Below are 15,875 nucleotides of genomic sequence, written 5' to 3' on the forward strand. Positions count from 1 at the left end.
TTAATTTAATTTTAACTTAAAACTATTTTTTAGATAAATTATTTGTAAGTTATTAATTTAATGCACTTAGTTACTGTTTAATGCGCTTAGTTACAATTGTTAGTTATTCTCCCCCATAGCTTCTTTAAGCAAACTATGTTCTTAAACACTGTTTTAAATTTAATAAATTTTGATTAGGAATTTGTATATATTTGATTATGTTTTTATTTGTATACATATATGTTTTAATACATATATTTTTTTAGTTTATCAGGTTTTTAGATTTTTCAGTTTTATGTTGCATTGCTATTAATTTGGAAATGGCATAAAAAAATAAATAAGAGTGTTATTTGTTAACAAGTAAGTTTATATACATAAATGTCTGTATATTTCAGTAATTTTATACATCTCTGTATTTATATGTATATTTTCTTATAGACAAAGTTAGGAATAGAAAAAATTAAAAAAATTTTATGCTCGAAGCAGAAGAAAAATAAAAAGATTATTCTTATCCATGCGTCTTTGTTTAAATTGTTAGGCTTCATTTTAAAGGTGTGTGTATATATATATATATATATATATATATATATATATATATATATATATATATATATATATATATATATATATATATATTTATATTGTTAAATTTGTTTTAAATTTTTTCATCTTTTTTTATCACTTTAGATTGAAATATACTAGTTGACATTGCTTCATTTTTTTAACAATAATTAATGCTATTAAATATTGTTTTATATTTGTGATCAAAATCTAAGTTCATTTCATAATTAGTTCATATTTTTTAAGTCATACTAATTTGTAAAAAAACTTATAAAAAGATTTCAATAAATCATAAATTAAAGAATTTCAAAATAATCTTGAAAAATTTTAATAAAATTAGCTTAATTGTTATTTAATTGTTTAATGTTAAACTAATGAGTTAAACTGATGAATTATAGAGGTAGGTAAAAAATAATAAGAAAAATTCCAAAATTAATAAACGCCCCCTCCCATTTATTAAGTACTTAAGAGTATGTTAAAAATATGTTGTTTTTTTGAGAATAGTATATATTTAATTTTATTTAGTCTCTCATGATTTAATTAAGTTTTAATTTTTTCATTTTATTAAATAACAGTGGTTTATTAATTACTTATTTTTGTCTTTTCTTCACTTTATAGTAGTACGAAATTTTATAAAAAAAAGATCGCAAGACTTTTTTTGTTTATTTGTTATAAGCAGGATTAATACTACTGGTAATATGCTTCATGATAATAGTGAAATTGAAATGAATGATACTACTGGTAATATGCTTCATGATAATAGTGAAATTTAAATGAATGATATTGGACTTGAAGAAGTTATTAGTATAAATGCTAATAGGCAACTTGAAAATAATTATCAAAATTAAAGAGAAAAAGTGAGGCAAAATTAAATTAATCGTTGTCAAAATATAAGAAATGGTGCTTGGCAAGTAGAAATTAATTTAAATCCTAATGAGGGTAATATGGTTAAACAAGTTAATAATAACTGTCGCCGAATCAAAAGAATTGGAGCATGGTGAGATAAAATATTCATGAAATTAATCTGCAAAGTATATGAAATGCAGCTTGACAAGGAAGAATGCATTCTATAGCAAGAAGTAACAATATTCCAGATTATAATTTTTAAGGAGAATTGAATCAGATCTGTCAGCATTGTGTGTGAACCCATTTGCTCTTGCATTTAAAACATGGCTGAAGTAGAAGATGAAGAAATTCATCAAAAGAAAGTTGCTAAGTCTCAGTTGTAAAAATGTCTTTACTTAAAGGGCAAGATAGACATTGTTATAACCTGCCCTTACATAATGAAGTTCCAGTTGTACTCATTGGTTAAGATGGTGCTCCACCTCTTTCTAAGGAAGCTGTTATTTACCCAAGAGGTCATTCTCTAAAAACTATATAGAGTATGTCAACTTAGATCCTAAAGTTTATCCACTTTTCTTTCCAAGAGGTGATGCTGGTTGGCATAATCAACTGGTGCACAACCCTGAACATGCAACACCAGTTAGAAATCATGTTACATTATCTCAGATTTACAATTATAGACTTTCGGTAAGACAAAACCTTTATTCAATATTTAATAGCAAGAAACTATTTCAGTAATATGCTGTTGACGCATATGTAAAAATTGAAGGGAAGCCTCTTGCTTTCATCAGAAATAACCAAAACAAACTGAGAAGAAAGCAGTATGATCCCTTACATGATCATGTAAATAACCTTGGAAACAATCATTATATTAGACCAGGGTGTGTAGTAGTTTTGTCGTCAATTTATGTAGAAAGTCTTTTGTAGTCTATGTAGAAATTTTTCCAAAAATTCTATATAAAATTCTAAAAGTTGGAAAAAAAAATAACAACCTTTGAATGATTTGTTTTACTATTAAATATCACAGTAAAAAAAAAAACAATTTTTCTTACTTTGTCTGCTGTTATAACTGATTTTAAATAGTTATTAGTGTTATAATCAATAGCCAATTGTGTAGGGCTAGATTGTAAAACTAGCCAAGCAAGTGTTGCGACTTGCAGTGCGTATAGAGCTAAGCTGTTAAACTAGCCAAGCAACTGTTGTGACTTGCAATGTGTGTAGAGCTAGACTATTACTAGCCAACTATTTTTTATAAATAAAATTCTATTAAAAAAAAAAGAAAGTAAAATGGTGCAAAGCAAGATTGGCACTCTTTCTAGCCAAGCTATGTACTTAGCAGAGGCGTGACAGCAGGTGGATAGCATGACAAAGGTGTTACTGTTGTATATCTAGGTTCGGTTGTCAAGCCTTTCATAATTATATAGAAAACACACGTATGTTAATATTTAGTGTAATGTAATGTAGTTATACAAGTATGTTATGCTATTTGCTATTGCTCTGCATAATTTTCGTGATATACTTTGTTGTAATGTTTTGTCTTAATAGACAGCTTGGTTTACATTTCTGTTAGTGTCTATTGTTAAAAATGGTTATAGGTAGTTTCATTAATCTACCTAACTGCTTTTAATCTAAACATTAAAAACCAAGATAACATTTGATATTACTATAATCCAATTGCTTAAATCTCAAAAAGTGTTATTAATAATTTGCTCTTTGAATGAGATATTATAGTTGGTTTTTCAAACGGATTTCAAAACTGAACCCATTGCCAAAATATTTTCATAATAAAGTATTTTTTTAAAATCTATTTTATTTGAGATGTTTTCAATTTTTTAAAAAGAATTTCCCACTACTATGAAGTTATGTAATTTTTTTTTGATTTTTATGTTAAATTATTGTCCCAATATTTATGTTAAATTATTGTCCCAATCAGTAGTAAATATTTTTAATTATTATAATATGGTTTTACAAAAATTAAGGAAAATTTCAATTAATTCTAATAATTTTAGGCAAGGCAAGGCAAAAAATGTTCCACATACTTTTCGCTAAATATTTTCCGCATTAGTAAAATATGGCTTGGATGAATGCTGCAATAAATATATGGTTAGCATACATTAACAGCTTTAAGGTAGGTCGATATATTTGCTTACTGTATTCAGAAGCTATTCTAGACCATTTTCAACAGGTTCAACCATATTTGGACGCGGCCCAAATTAAAAATTAAGGCGCCTTTTTTTAAACGTTTTTCGCAGCAAATATTGTTTTTTTATGCCTATGTTCAGCAATTTTTGCGCTAAATTTCTCTGGGAGGGAGGGTACTGTCACCCAAGTTTTTTTCCTAGAATAGCCCTGATATTATATACTTTTTTAAAATTTCTGCCGCATTATTAAATAAAATTAAGATAATAATGCAACAGAACTAAGTTTCAAAGCTTATAGTTAAAAAAGCACATACACACAGATGGGAAAAAAGGCTTTGATGTTATAGGAGCCAAAAGTTTTAGAATAACTTTTATATATATCGACTTTGTTATGCTAAATGCATAAGATAGATCATTAATTTCTACCATTTTCTATAACCTATTGAAAAGTATAAATGATTATTGAAAACCATGTAAATTATGTTTGAAAAATGCACTATAACACTATCAAAATTAGTATTTTTTTTTTTTTTACAATTTTTAATGCTACATGACAGGGTTGTAAATAAACGTCAAAACACGTAAATATAACCCTTACAACTTTAAAACCATATATGGTATAATAAAAAGATTTTTCTAATAACTATTTTGCTCAAAAATATTTTTAAATAGTTAAAAAAGAGCTATGGAGTTTAATATGTGTTTTCATAACATTTTCTCTTTTTTTTTCTCCTTTTATATATATATATATATATATATATATATATATATATATATATATATATATATATATATATATATATATATATATATATATATGTATATATACATATATATATATATATACATACATATATACATATATACATATATATACATACATACATATATATATGTATATATACATATATATATATATATATATATATATATATATATATATAATATATATATATATATATATATATATATATATATATATATATATATATATATAAGTATATATGTATATATGTATATATACGTATATATATGTTTATATATACAGGCCTGGTTTTAAAGCATTAAGCATAGAGCAATTTACAAACCTCTTAAGCGATTTATACGTAAGCAGTAAGCGATTTCGGTTTATCATTTTTTAACTTTTAAATAAGTCACATTAATTTTTGAATGACGTTTTTGTAAAAATATTTCTTACATAAGTTTGAATGACAATTATGTTTGATATAAGCGCTATTTAAATAATAAATTTTTTCATTAGTAAATATTTACTAATGAAAAAAACTCAAATAAAATTAAAAGTTTAATTTTACTTTGTTTTTATTTTATTATAATGATTGATTTTTAAGCATGAAGCAAAGATCATAAAAACATAACTTTATTCTGATAAAAAATATATGATTTAATATAAAACATAATTTAGATCATAAAAACATAATTTAATTCTGATAAAAATATATGATTTATTTTAAAACTAATTTAATAAAAATATATAATTTTATTCTGATAAAAAAAATATATAATTTAATTTAGATTTTAAAAAATATATAATTTAATTTTGATTTTAAAAATATATTTAAGTTCATTAAAATTATTATTTATTTTTAACACAATTGTTTTTTTTTGCATTTATCGCATTTGTTTTTTTTTTGCATTTATCGCAATTATTTTTATCAAAATTGTTTTTTTGCATTTATCACATTTGTTTTTATTTTATTAATTAAAGTAATTAACTTTTTAAAAATTCAAAAATTTAAAATATTTTAATTCATTTATGCAAATGTTGAAAAAAGAAAGAAACTGGTCAATATCGAAAATTTAAAAAAATGCAATATTAAACTTAATTATTTAATATTAAGATCCCTATTGATGAATACGATGCTTGGGAAAATATTTGCATGATAATCTGTGACACGACTGCAGTAAATACTGGTCATTGGAAGGGATTGTAAAGCTCATACAGGATGATGTCTTGAGCAAGGGCTTTCAGAAGCCACAATATATTGGCTGTCAGCACCATGTGCTCGACCTCCTTCTGAAGCATGTCATGGATTTTCTTATTCAAAAGCCAATGACCAATATAAAAACTCAACTATTCCTTCCTTAACAAATTAACAAAAAACTATGTCTTTCTTCAGGCTGATTACCACCTCGTTGTGACAGATGATTTTAACACAGGCGAGAACCCTGGATGGCGAGATGATTTTAAGTTCTTATATGAACTATGTCAGGCATATTATCATTACAAAACAACTTCACGTTGGCCTAGAATCAGCTGGAAGAAACTCCCAAATTTACACCAGACAAGATGGAACTCATGTGTGATATATGCTATTATAGCATTATTTCTGATACCAGAATGGCGCAGTACCCTCGCTCCAGCATGCGACTTCATCTGCTACGAATGGGCAAATACTTGGTTCCATTCGCAACACTACAATAAAGCGTCCTTCAATGAACTGTTTACCTCACTCATGAAGATAAAATGCAAGAAAGCAGTTAAGTGTCTGGAGACGCATTGGTCAGTCAAAGAGTCATTAATTGACATTCCCAGATCTAACCAAATTGCTGAACGCGCTGTAAAACTGATAGAGGAACTTAATTCGAAATCAAGAAAAATTGAATTTTTGAACCTAAAGTTCATAGCAAAAACTATTTTTTAAACATTTCTTGTACATTTTGGACAAACTGCTAGCTGTTCTGTATCTTATTTGCTAATAAAATTTGCTTAGTTATTACTATAACTCTTTTGAATAAAGCAAAAAACACATGTCATTTTTAAAAAAATAAATTATTTTTTCACTTTTTTCTTCCGAATAGGAAACGGAGGGAGGGAGGAGGGGGGGGGGGGGGAATAGGGGGGGGAGGGGGGGGGGGGATTGGAAGGTTTTTTTTAAAAAAATCAAAAATGCAATTCTTCAATTACTCATAAACTTTCCTTGATTGCATAAAAAATTTTTTTTTGTTATCACACTAATATATATATATATATATATATATATATATATATATATATATATATATATATATATATATATATATATATATATATATATATATATATATATATATAGATCTATAGTTTGTTGGCTTTGGGAAGAGCGGAAGGATAAAAGTGATTCTTACGCCAACATATACGTCACTTTTAATTACTTTTAACTTTCGTCCAACATTTCCGTGTTGGACGAAAGTAAAAACCATTAATTTAATTACAAATTAATCGTTTTTTAAAAAAACCACAAAAACGCAAATTTAATTGACCAGAATGTTTTTAAAAACATTCTGAATGTTTTTAAAACATTTTGAATGTTTTTAACAATATAAACAATGTTTTTATTTTAATTTTTTTTAATAAAATGTTTTTATTTTTATTTTTTTTAATAAAATGTTTTTATTTTTATTTTTTTTACTGTAAATCATGCGCTGAGTGTTGCTACATCGACTATCTTATAGCCTGACTCGCAAGGGAGTGCTGCTACATCGACTGACAAATAGCCTGACCCGCAAGGGAGTGCTGCTACATCGACTGAGGGTTTGGTTGGGGCAGGCAGTCTATCATTATTAAAAAAAAAAAATTCCGGTCTTGCATTTTAATTTTTACTTTTTGTCAACAAAATATGGAAAAAACTTTCGAACAACATCTAAGGGTTCTATATATATATATATATATATATATATATATATATATATATATATATATATATATATATATATATATATATATATATATATATATATATATATATATATATATATATATATATATATATATATATAATTGGGAAGCACAGAAGGAAAAAAATGATTCTTACACCAACACGTACGTCACTTTTAATTAATTTTGACGAAAGTCAAAAATATTAATTTAATTACAAATTAATCGTTTTTTAAAAAAAACCACAAAAACACAAACTTAATTGACCAGAATGTTTTTGAAAACATTCTGAATGTTTTTAACAATATAAACAATGTTTTTATTTTTATTTTTTTTTAATAAAATGTTTTTATTTTTAATTTTTTTAATTAAATGTTTTTATTTTTATTTTTTTTAACTGTAAATCATGCACGACCTGTTGCTACATCGACTATCTTATAGCCTGACTCACAAGGGAGTGCTGTTACATCAACTGACAAGTAGCCTGACTCGCAAGGGAGTGCTGCTATATCGACTGACAAATAGCCTGACTCGCAACGGAGTGCTGCTACATCTACTATCTTTTAGCCTGACCCGCAAGGGAGTGCTGCTACATCGACTGAGGTTTTGGTTGGGGCAGGCAGTCTATCAATTAATAAAAAAAAATTCCGGTCTTGCATTTTAATTTTTACTTTTTGTCAACAAAATATGGTAAAAACTTTCGGGCAACATATAAGAGTTCTATATATATATATATATTATTATTCTCTGTTCTATATTCTATATATATACATACAGTAGCGTCCAAAAGTAATTGAACAAACACCAATTTTTGTTATATTTTCTCATTAAGTTAACATTTTTAAATGAAATTTTGCGTAAGTGTGTCAAATTATACTACAATTATGAAAAACAAACCAAAAATTCCCTTTTGAGAGTAATTACTCAAAATTTTGCTAAAAGAATGTAAGTGATTGGCTTAAAAGTAATTGGACAAATTTAATTCTAACAACGTTGATATAACTTAGACTATTTTAACTTCTTTTTCTGAAGGCAGATTTTTATAAAAACATTCAATGATTAATAATTTGCAATGTGACATAATAAATATTTAAACAGTGAAAAAGTTGATTGTACAAGCATCTGAAAACTGTTTGACAAATTTCAATAGATTATATATAATATAATAGATGGTATTGAATATGTTCAACGCCCTATAGGTCTTCGAAATGATGTTAAGTACCAAGTTCCTACAGTAAAACATGGTGGTGGTTCAGTAATGGTTTGCTCATATTTTAGCCATAATGGAGTAGGCCCAATCTATTGAGTTCAAGGCATTATGGACCAAAACATGTATAAAGGATTAATCAAAGATATAATGGTACCACATGCAAAAGACAAAACTTTGCTGGTTGGACTTTCCAACACAACCACGATCCAAAACACACCTCCAAGCTAGTCACGGAATTTTAGGCTCAAAAAAAAGTTTGTATCTTGGAATGGCCGTAACAATCTCCAGACCTGAACCCAATCGAACATCTTTGGCAACATATTGAGAAAAAAATTAGTGTTCTAAAACCATCTAATCAGCATGATTTATTTGAGTTGATTAAGCACACTTGGGAGGAAATACCAATTGATGTTTTAATTAATTTGGTTGATTCACGTAGATGTAATGCTATCATTGCGACAAAAGGTTTTCCAACAAAGTACTAGAATTATGCACAGATTATATACATTATGTAACAGAATATAACACTATGTAACATTATATATTTATCCTTTTAAGAAAGTTTATCCTTTGTTGAGAAAGTTTTTTTTTTAAACGACATATTTAGTTTGTCCAATTACTTTTAAGCCAATCATTTCCATTCTTTTAATAATATTTTGAGTAATTACTCCCAAATTTGGATTTTTGTTTTCTTTTTCATAATTGTAGTATAATTTGACATGCTTAGGCAAAACTTCATTTAAAAATGTTTACTGGACGAAAAAATATAACCAAAAAGGTGTTAGTCCAATTACTTTTGGACGCTACTATATATATATATATATATATATATATATATATATATATATATATATATATATATATATATATATATATATATGAGAGGCTTAGCGGAAAAGTGGTCTAACCCACATTTTTGAAATTTTCCGGATAATCACTGCAAAACTGTACATTGAGTATGTAGTTTGTTGTGGAAAAAGTGCCTAACCCCAAAACTCATCTATACAGTGCTACTACCTATAATCATATTTACTTTAACAGAAAAATAAAATTTGAATTGTGGAAAAGTTGCCTATCCAACAATCAATATGGCGAAAATGAATTGCTCAGATTTGGAAGAGTTTCTAATGAAAAGTGATTGTGATGATTCAGATGCAGATAACAACACTTCTTTTGAGGATGGTGTTAGCGAAGGTATGTATATAATTAATGCAGCATCAAGATATACTTTTCATTGAGTTTATCATACAATAATATAGTTTCTAGCCTCAATGTTGTTTAGGCAGGTTTTCCAGTTTTTCAAAACTGACATGCACTTTTTATTTCAGTTTCAAGTATTGGGGATCAACATGTTGAAGAAAACGCGAGACCTATATCTATACTAACAGGAGTTAATGGTATGTACAATTTGTCTAAAACTAAATAGGCTTATAAAAGGAATTTTTTAGTCCTATTGATATGGCCTAGGACTGATTGTTTACATTGGTGTTAGGCCTAGCATTAAACTAGCTAGGGCCATTTAGTTTGTTTTGTTAGGAGTTCTTTTCTTGTTAGAAAATAATTTTTACCTAACATTTTCATTGCAGATTCAAATGTTAACCTTGTTGGAGAAGTAGGAGAGAACGACAGTCATAGACAAAGTCATAAGCGAGTTGTTCATCCAAAACTACACAAAAGAAATATTTTGAAACAGAAAAGGTCAACAGGGAAGGGATATGTTACATCAAAGGGCAAAGTAGTTGAACCAAAGATTTTTATTAACAAAGATTATGGTTGCAATCTAGAGTGCAGCAGTAAAATAACAGTTGCTCACCGTAATCAAATTTTTCTAACTTTTACACCATGAACTGGGTTTTAAAAAACACCTTTGTGATGCGTTCTGTTGATGTAAAAGAAAAACACAGGACGTATACTGCATCAAATAACTCCTGTAGGGCAAATAGTCGTTCCTATAAACTAACTGATGAATGTGGAAATTTTAAAAAGATTTGCAAAACTTACTTCAAAGACACATTGCAGATTCTTGATGGGACAATAACAAATATTTTATCAAGGAAAAAAACAGATGGTACACCTATCGAAGATCGCAAAGGTAAATCGGCCCCACAAAATAAAAGTAGTGATGAAGACACAGAATATCTTCAAAGATTTATTCGCTTATTTCCAACGTACCAATCTCACTATAGCAGAAAAGACAACCAGTACAGAAATTATTTGCCTCCAACTTTACGAATGTCAACGATGTACAAGAAATATGTTTGCAATTGCAATGAAAATGATCGCACCCCACCTTCAATTTTTGTATTTCGACGCATATTCAATACAAAATTCAATTTACATTTTCACCATCCGCAATACATGTACATGTCAAAAATGTGATCTATTTAACAATAAAATTAGGTGTCTTTCAGAGGGTGAAGAAAAGAACACTGTTAGGAGGGACCTTATTATTCATCAAGAGATGGCTGAAAAGGCAAAATAAAAAATGAAACAAGATACACTAGATGTACATACAAATCCAAACAAGAGGGTATTAGTTTTCGACTTACAAAAAACTCTACCGACACCAGTGCTTGGTACAGGAATACCCTACTATAAAAGGCAAATGTGGGCTTACAATCTTGGAATCCGCGATGAAAACTTAAAGGTTTTATGTATGTATGGAGTGAGGAACAAGCATCCAGAGGTACTCAAGAGATAGGTTCTTGTATCCTTGAGCATGTTTTTTGACACATACCAGAAACTGTGACCCATTTAATATTGTATAGCGATAGTTGCGGTGGACAAAATCGTAATATAAAAATGTCTCTTATGTTACAATATATTTTGCACAAATCTTCATTTCTGAAAACCATTGAACAGAAATATTTTGTACCAGGGCATAGTTTTTCCTCCTGCGACCGAGACTTTGCTGTGATTGAAAAAGCCAAAAAATGAAGGACCAAATTTTTGTTCCAGATCATTGGATAGACCTTATTAAAAATGCAAAAAAGAGGGCCCCAATATTTATTGTAAGAAAAATGGAGACCCATAAATTTCTCAGTACAAAATGATTGGAGAGTGGGATAACCAATAGAAAAAATTAACAAATGGCGAAAAAGTTTAATGGCTAAAGACATGCTGGATAAAATTGGAAAAAGGATCACCATGCTCATTTCAAATGAAGCAAGCACATTTAGAAAGTGACACATTCATGTTGCTGGACGTACAAAGTGAAATCGTGGACGGCCATCTACCACTATCAATGTTGAACTTGAGCCCTTGTACCCCAATGGTAGAAAACTCACAAGAGAAAAACAAGTGATCTTTTCGAGCTAATACAATTCATACCACCTGTCCATCATCCCTATTATCTTGCTTTTAAAGGTGACAAGGAGGCAACTGATTTGGGTCTAACAGATGATTTTGGTGACGAAGACATAAATTACTGCATGCTACATATATAAAAAAATCATTAACAAGTCATAAACAAAACATCCATTTAGCCTAACCAACTCTATTAACAATATTTTAAAAATTTTGAAGAGGCAAAGTTGCCTTACATTTAGAACAGAGAATAATAACATAGTAGAAAATCAAATTATTTCACTTTATACTGTGTTTCATCTATAAAGACTTTCTGATGAGTCTTTATAGATTAGAGTTTCTAATCAGTTCTAACCAATAACCAAAAACCGTGGCTTTTTGTCAAAACCAATATAAATGAAAATAGTCAGTTTTCAAAAAAAGGTTTTGGCGGTTTTTTTTGTGTCTTTTGAATGTTTATTTATTTTAAAAAGGTATGAAAAATAAAATTTGTATGCAATTAAATTTTTATTTTATTATTTAGATTGTATTTTAATGGAAAGCTTAACATGTCTTTTCATTTTCAAACTTATTCAAGTATTCCAAAAAAAAAAGTTCAAATATTGAATAAAACACGCAAATATATTCGAATATTAAGTATTTGAATACTCAAATAGAATGGACTATTCTTTATATTGAAAATTTTTATTCCTTAAAAAAGCATATGGATATTTTTGCTGTATATTTTGGCTCAACAAAATATTAATGTTTAGGTATGTAATAAAAATAATTCACAGTAATGTTTCTATCAATTATTTAATTTTTTGAAAATATATTTATCTTTCCAGATAAATCAAGTCATCAGTTTGGAAATTTGTTGCCTGGCATAAAATTCCAAATTCAAGAGATGATGAAGGCATCTGTAATAGATGCAGTTCTGTTGTAACATGCTCCAGTGGATCCACAACTACTTTGCAGAATCATAATTTGCGTCATGGAATTTTTATCAATAGTTCTTTGAGAATCAAGGAGCAGCTCAAACCCACCTACAGAAAAAAAAAATTAAAAACATGGACAGTTATTTACAAAAAACGAACCTTAGAGAAATTGTAGCTGATCTTGTTACAGATGGTGTTTCAATTAATACAATAACTAAGAAAAAATTTATTTGCTCATCAATTCAACAAGGAGGAAATCATCTTCCTAAAAGTCCAACAACTGTGATGAATTTAATTCATCAAGATTTTACATAAAAAGGAAGTGAAACAAGAAACTATCAAAAAAATTCAAATAAGAAATAAATTCAGCTTAACGCATGATGAATATACATCTTTTAGGCACAGAAGGTACATAAGTGTCAACCTTCATGAAAGCGAATGTAAGAAAACCTATAAAACTGGCCTTATTAGGATTTATGGCTCCTGTCCAGCTGAAAGTTTAATACAAAATATTAAAGTTCATTTGAATTCAATTACGTGTCAGTATGGAAAGAGATATAGAAGGTTCTACCAAAGATGGTGCAGCAATCAACAAGAAGCTCATCCAATTAACGGACATTGGTGATCAGTTTTGCTTTAATCATGCAACTTATCTTGGAGTATGCGAAACATTATAAATAAGACACAATAAAGACACAAACATACCGATTCCCAAGGAAACAGACAGTGATTCAGAAGAGGATGAACATGGAATTTACAATGATAATTTTAGTTTTGAATCATTAAACAATCATCAATTCATAATCAAATTTTTCAGAGGAAAGTTACTGAGGAATATGGTAAAGAAATCGAACTGCATTTGGATGTTCGCTGTCCTTGAAATTCACTTTTCTTAATGAATGTGCTATTGTTAAATACTAAGAAATGTTTATTCTAAACATTTACTGAATTAAATGCTTTATTCAGATAGCGTCACACACTTGCCCAAATCTACTGATTAGTTCAAATGGCTTTAGTAAGAGTTTTTATTGTACCGAAATACAGACAAAAGAACAAAAAATCTTGAAAAAATTTACAATGTGATTCTCTTTATAAAGCCCACATCAACAGATGTCAAACGCATATTTTCAAGCTGTACTAGTTTCTGCACCAAAATCAGATCATGATTATCTGATGAATAGTTAAAATCTTTAGTTTTCTTAAATTTTTTTACAATAAAAATAAGTCATTAAAAGTTTTTTTTTGAAATATAAACATGTTAGAACACTATGTTTAAATAACTTTTTTAATAAACAATGCAAGATAAACTTACATAAGTTTTTTTATCTAACAAGAAAAACTAAAAACCATGGTTAGCCATAGTTTTTTTTTAATTCGAACCGAAACCGCATTTTTTTGGAACTTCTATTATTGATGAAACACAGTATAAAAAAATATTTGATTGTTTAATAAGTGATTTTCTACTAATTTGATTTATTATTATATATATATATATATATATATATATATATATATATATATATATATATATATATATATATATATATAATATATATATATATATATGTATATATATATATATATATATATATATATATATATATATATATATATATATATATATATATATATATATATATATATAAATATATAAATTATTAAAAACACTTATCTAATTTTTAGTTGTCTTTAACAGCATGTTTTACCATCAGTAGGTTTATCAGGAAGCTACCTGCTACTTTATTATTGCTCTGTACTTTAAGAACATTGAGCACTCTATTTGTAGAATACATTAACATTGTAAATACATTGTAAATACATTTGTAAATACATTGTAAATACATTTGTAAATACATTGTAAATACATTTGTAAATACATTGTAAATACATTTGTAAATACATTGTAAATACATTTGTAGAATACATTAACATTGTAAATACATATATACATTGTATACATTGTATATATATATATATATATATATATATATATATATATATATATATATATATATATATATATATATATATATATATATATATATATATATATATATATATATATATATATATATATATATATATATATATATATATATATAATAGGGTGTCCCAAAAATGATGAAAACCAAAAGTCTATACTCTTCAAATTATATGAGTTGGTCTATAAAGATAGATATGAAAAATATTAATCTAAAGTTAGTAACTTTGCGTAATTAGAAATTCAGAAAGATGTATTTTTATATTGCATGGTAGTTTTTTTCACAGTTTTACGCTCATATTACTGAGTCAATATTATTTGAATAAATAACACAACCGCTACAGAGAGAAAATGAATCACAATGTTAAAAACCTTTTTATCAAATTAAGCACATTGGAAAATAGTTATAAAAATATAGGCTTTTGTAAGTTGAACTTTTGGCATTTTGGCTTGGAACTTTTTTTTATGATCTTTTGCAACATGCATTATATTTTGCCTCTAATCTTCCTTTCTAGATGACTTCATGTAGTTTTGCATTAGCTTGATGTTTCTTTCGTTAGTAGTAGATAGATATTTACAAATAAACAGAACTTACAAAAACTTTCAGTATTCTCCCAAGATTTTACTCCACCGCAAAACTATTGTTCAACTTCACTGAAACTTCAATAATTCCCTAAAGATACCAAGACTCTGGACTGACCAGAAGAGATAGTGTTGTTTCGGAATCAAAACCCGGAATATTTTGAGGATACTCAATCTGGAATGTAGGAGTAGGAAACTTAAGTAGGTTATTATTCTTTTTTTTTATTATCGTCTTCAACATCATGACCTCCAATCGCTAACGCAACAATCTTGGTACCAAAAATGTTGTTTTATACTCTTTGTTAAAGACTGTCCTAACTGGTCATCATATTGCTCATGTATATTAAAACTTGCCCTGAAATCAAGGCCATTCTGGGGTGCTTTTGAAGACTGAGACCTTTTTAAAAACCATGGTGCATAAAAAATGGCGGTAAAAAAACTTCCTTTCCGTGCCTCATTTTTTTCTTTTTTTATCATTATTTTAACAACATAATTTTTGTCTTTTCCAGTGTAAGGAGGTAATGTCTGTCTAACATAAAATATTTCTCATAACAAGCATCAAGTTGGTAGAATTTAAAATTAGTTACATTTTCAACAAGATAAAAAACAACAAACTGGCAAAGGTTTCTCAAAATCACCTCTTACAAAAGTATTTTTGAGCAGAACCTTAGAGCATAAAGAACTTTTGCATGAGTGTAAA

General features: G+C 27.3%; 1 protein-coding gene across 4 annotated transcripts in view; it reads right to left on the reverse strand.

Moving 5' to 3' along the window:
* Positions 1-15,875, reverse strand: part of LOC101241586 (matrix metalloproteinase-19) — a 119,921-nt gene that overhangs the window by 31,880 nt on the left and 72,166 nt on the right. The window lies entirely within an intron of this gene.

Source organism: Hydra vulgaris, chromosome 02 (genome assembly GCF_038396675.1).
Source record: "Hydra vulgaris chromosome 02, alternate assembly HydraT2T_AEP".
Taxonomy (NCBI): Eukaryota; Metazoa; Cnidaria; class Hydrozoa; order Anthoathecata; family Hydridae; genus Hydra; species Hydra vulgaris.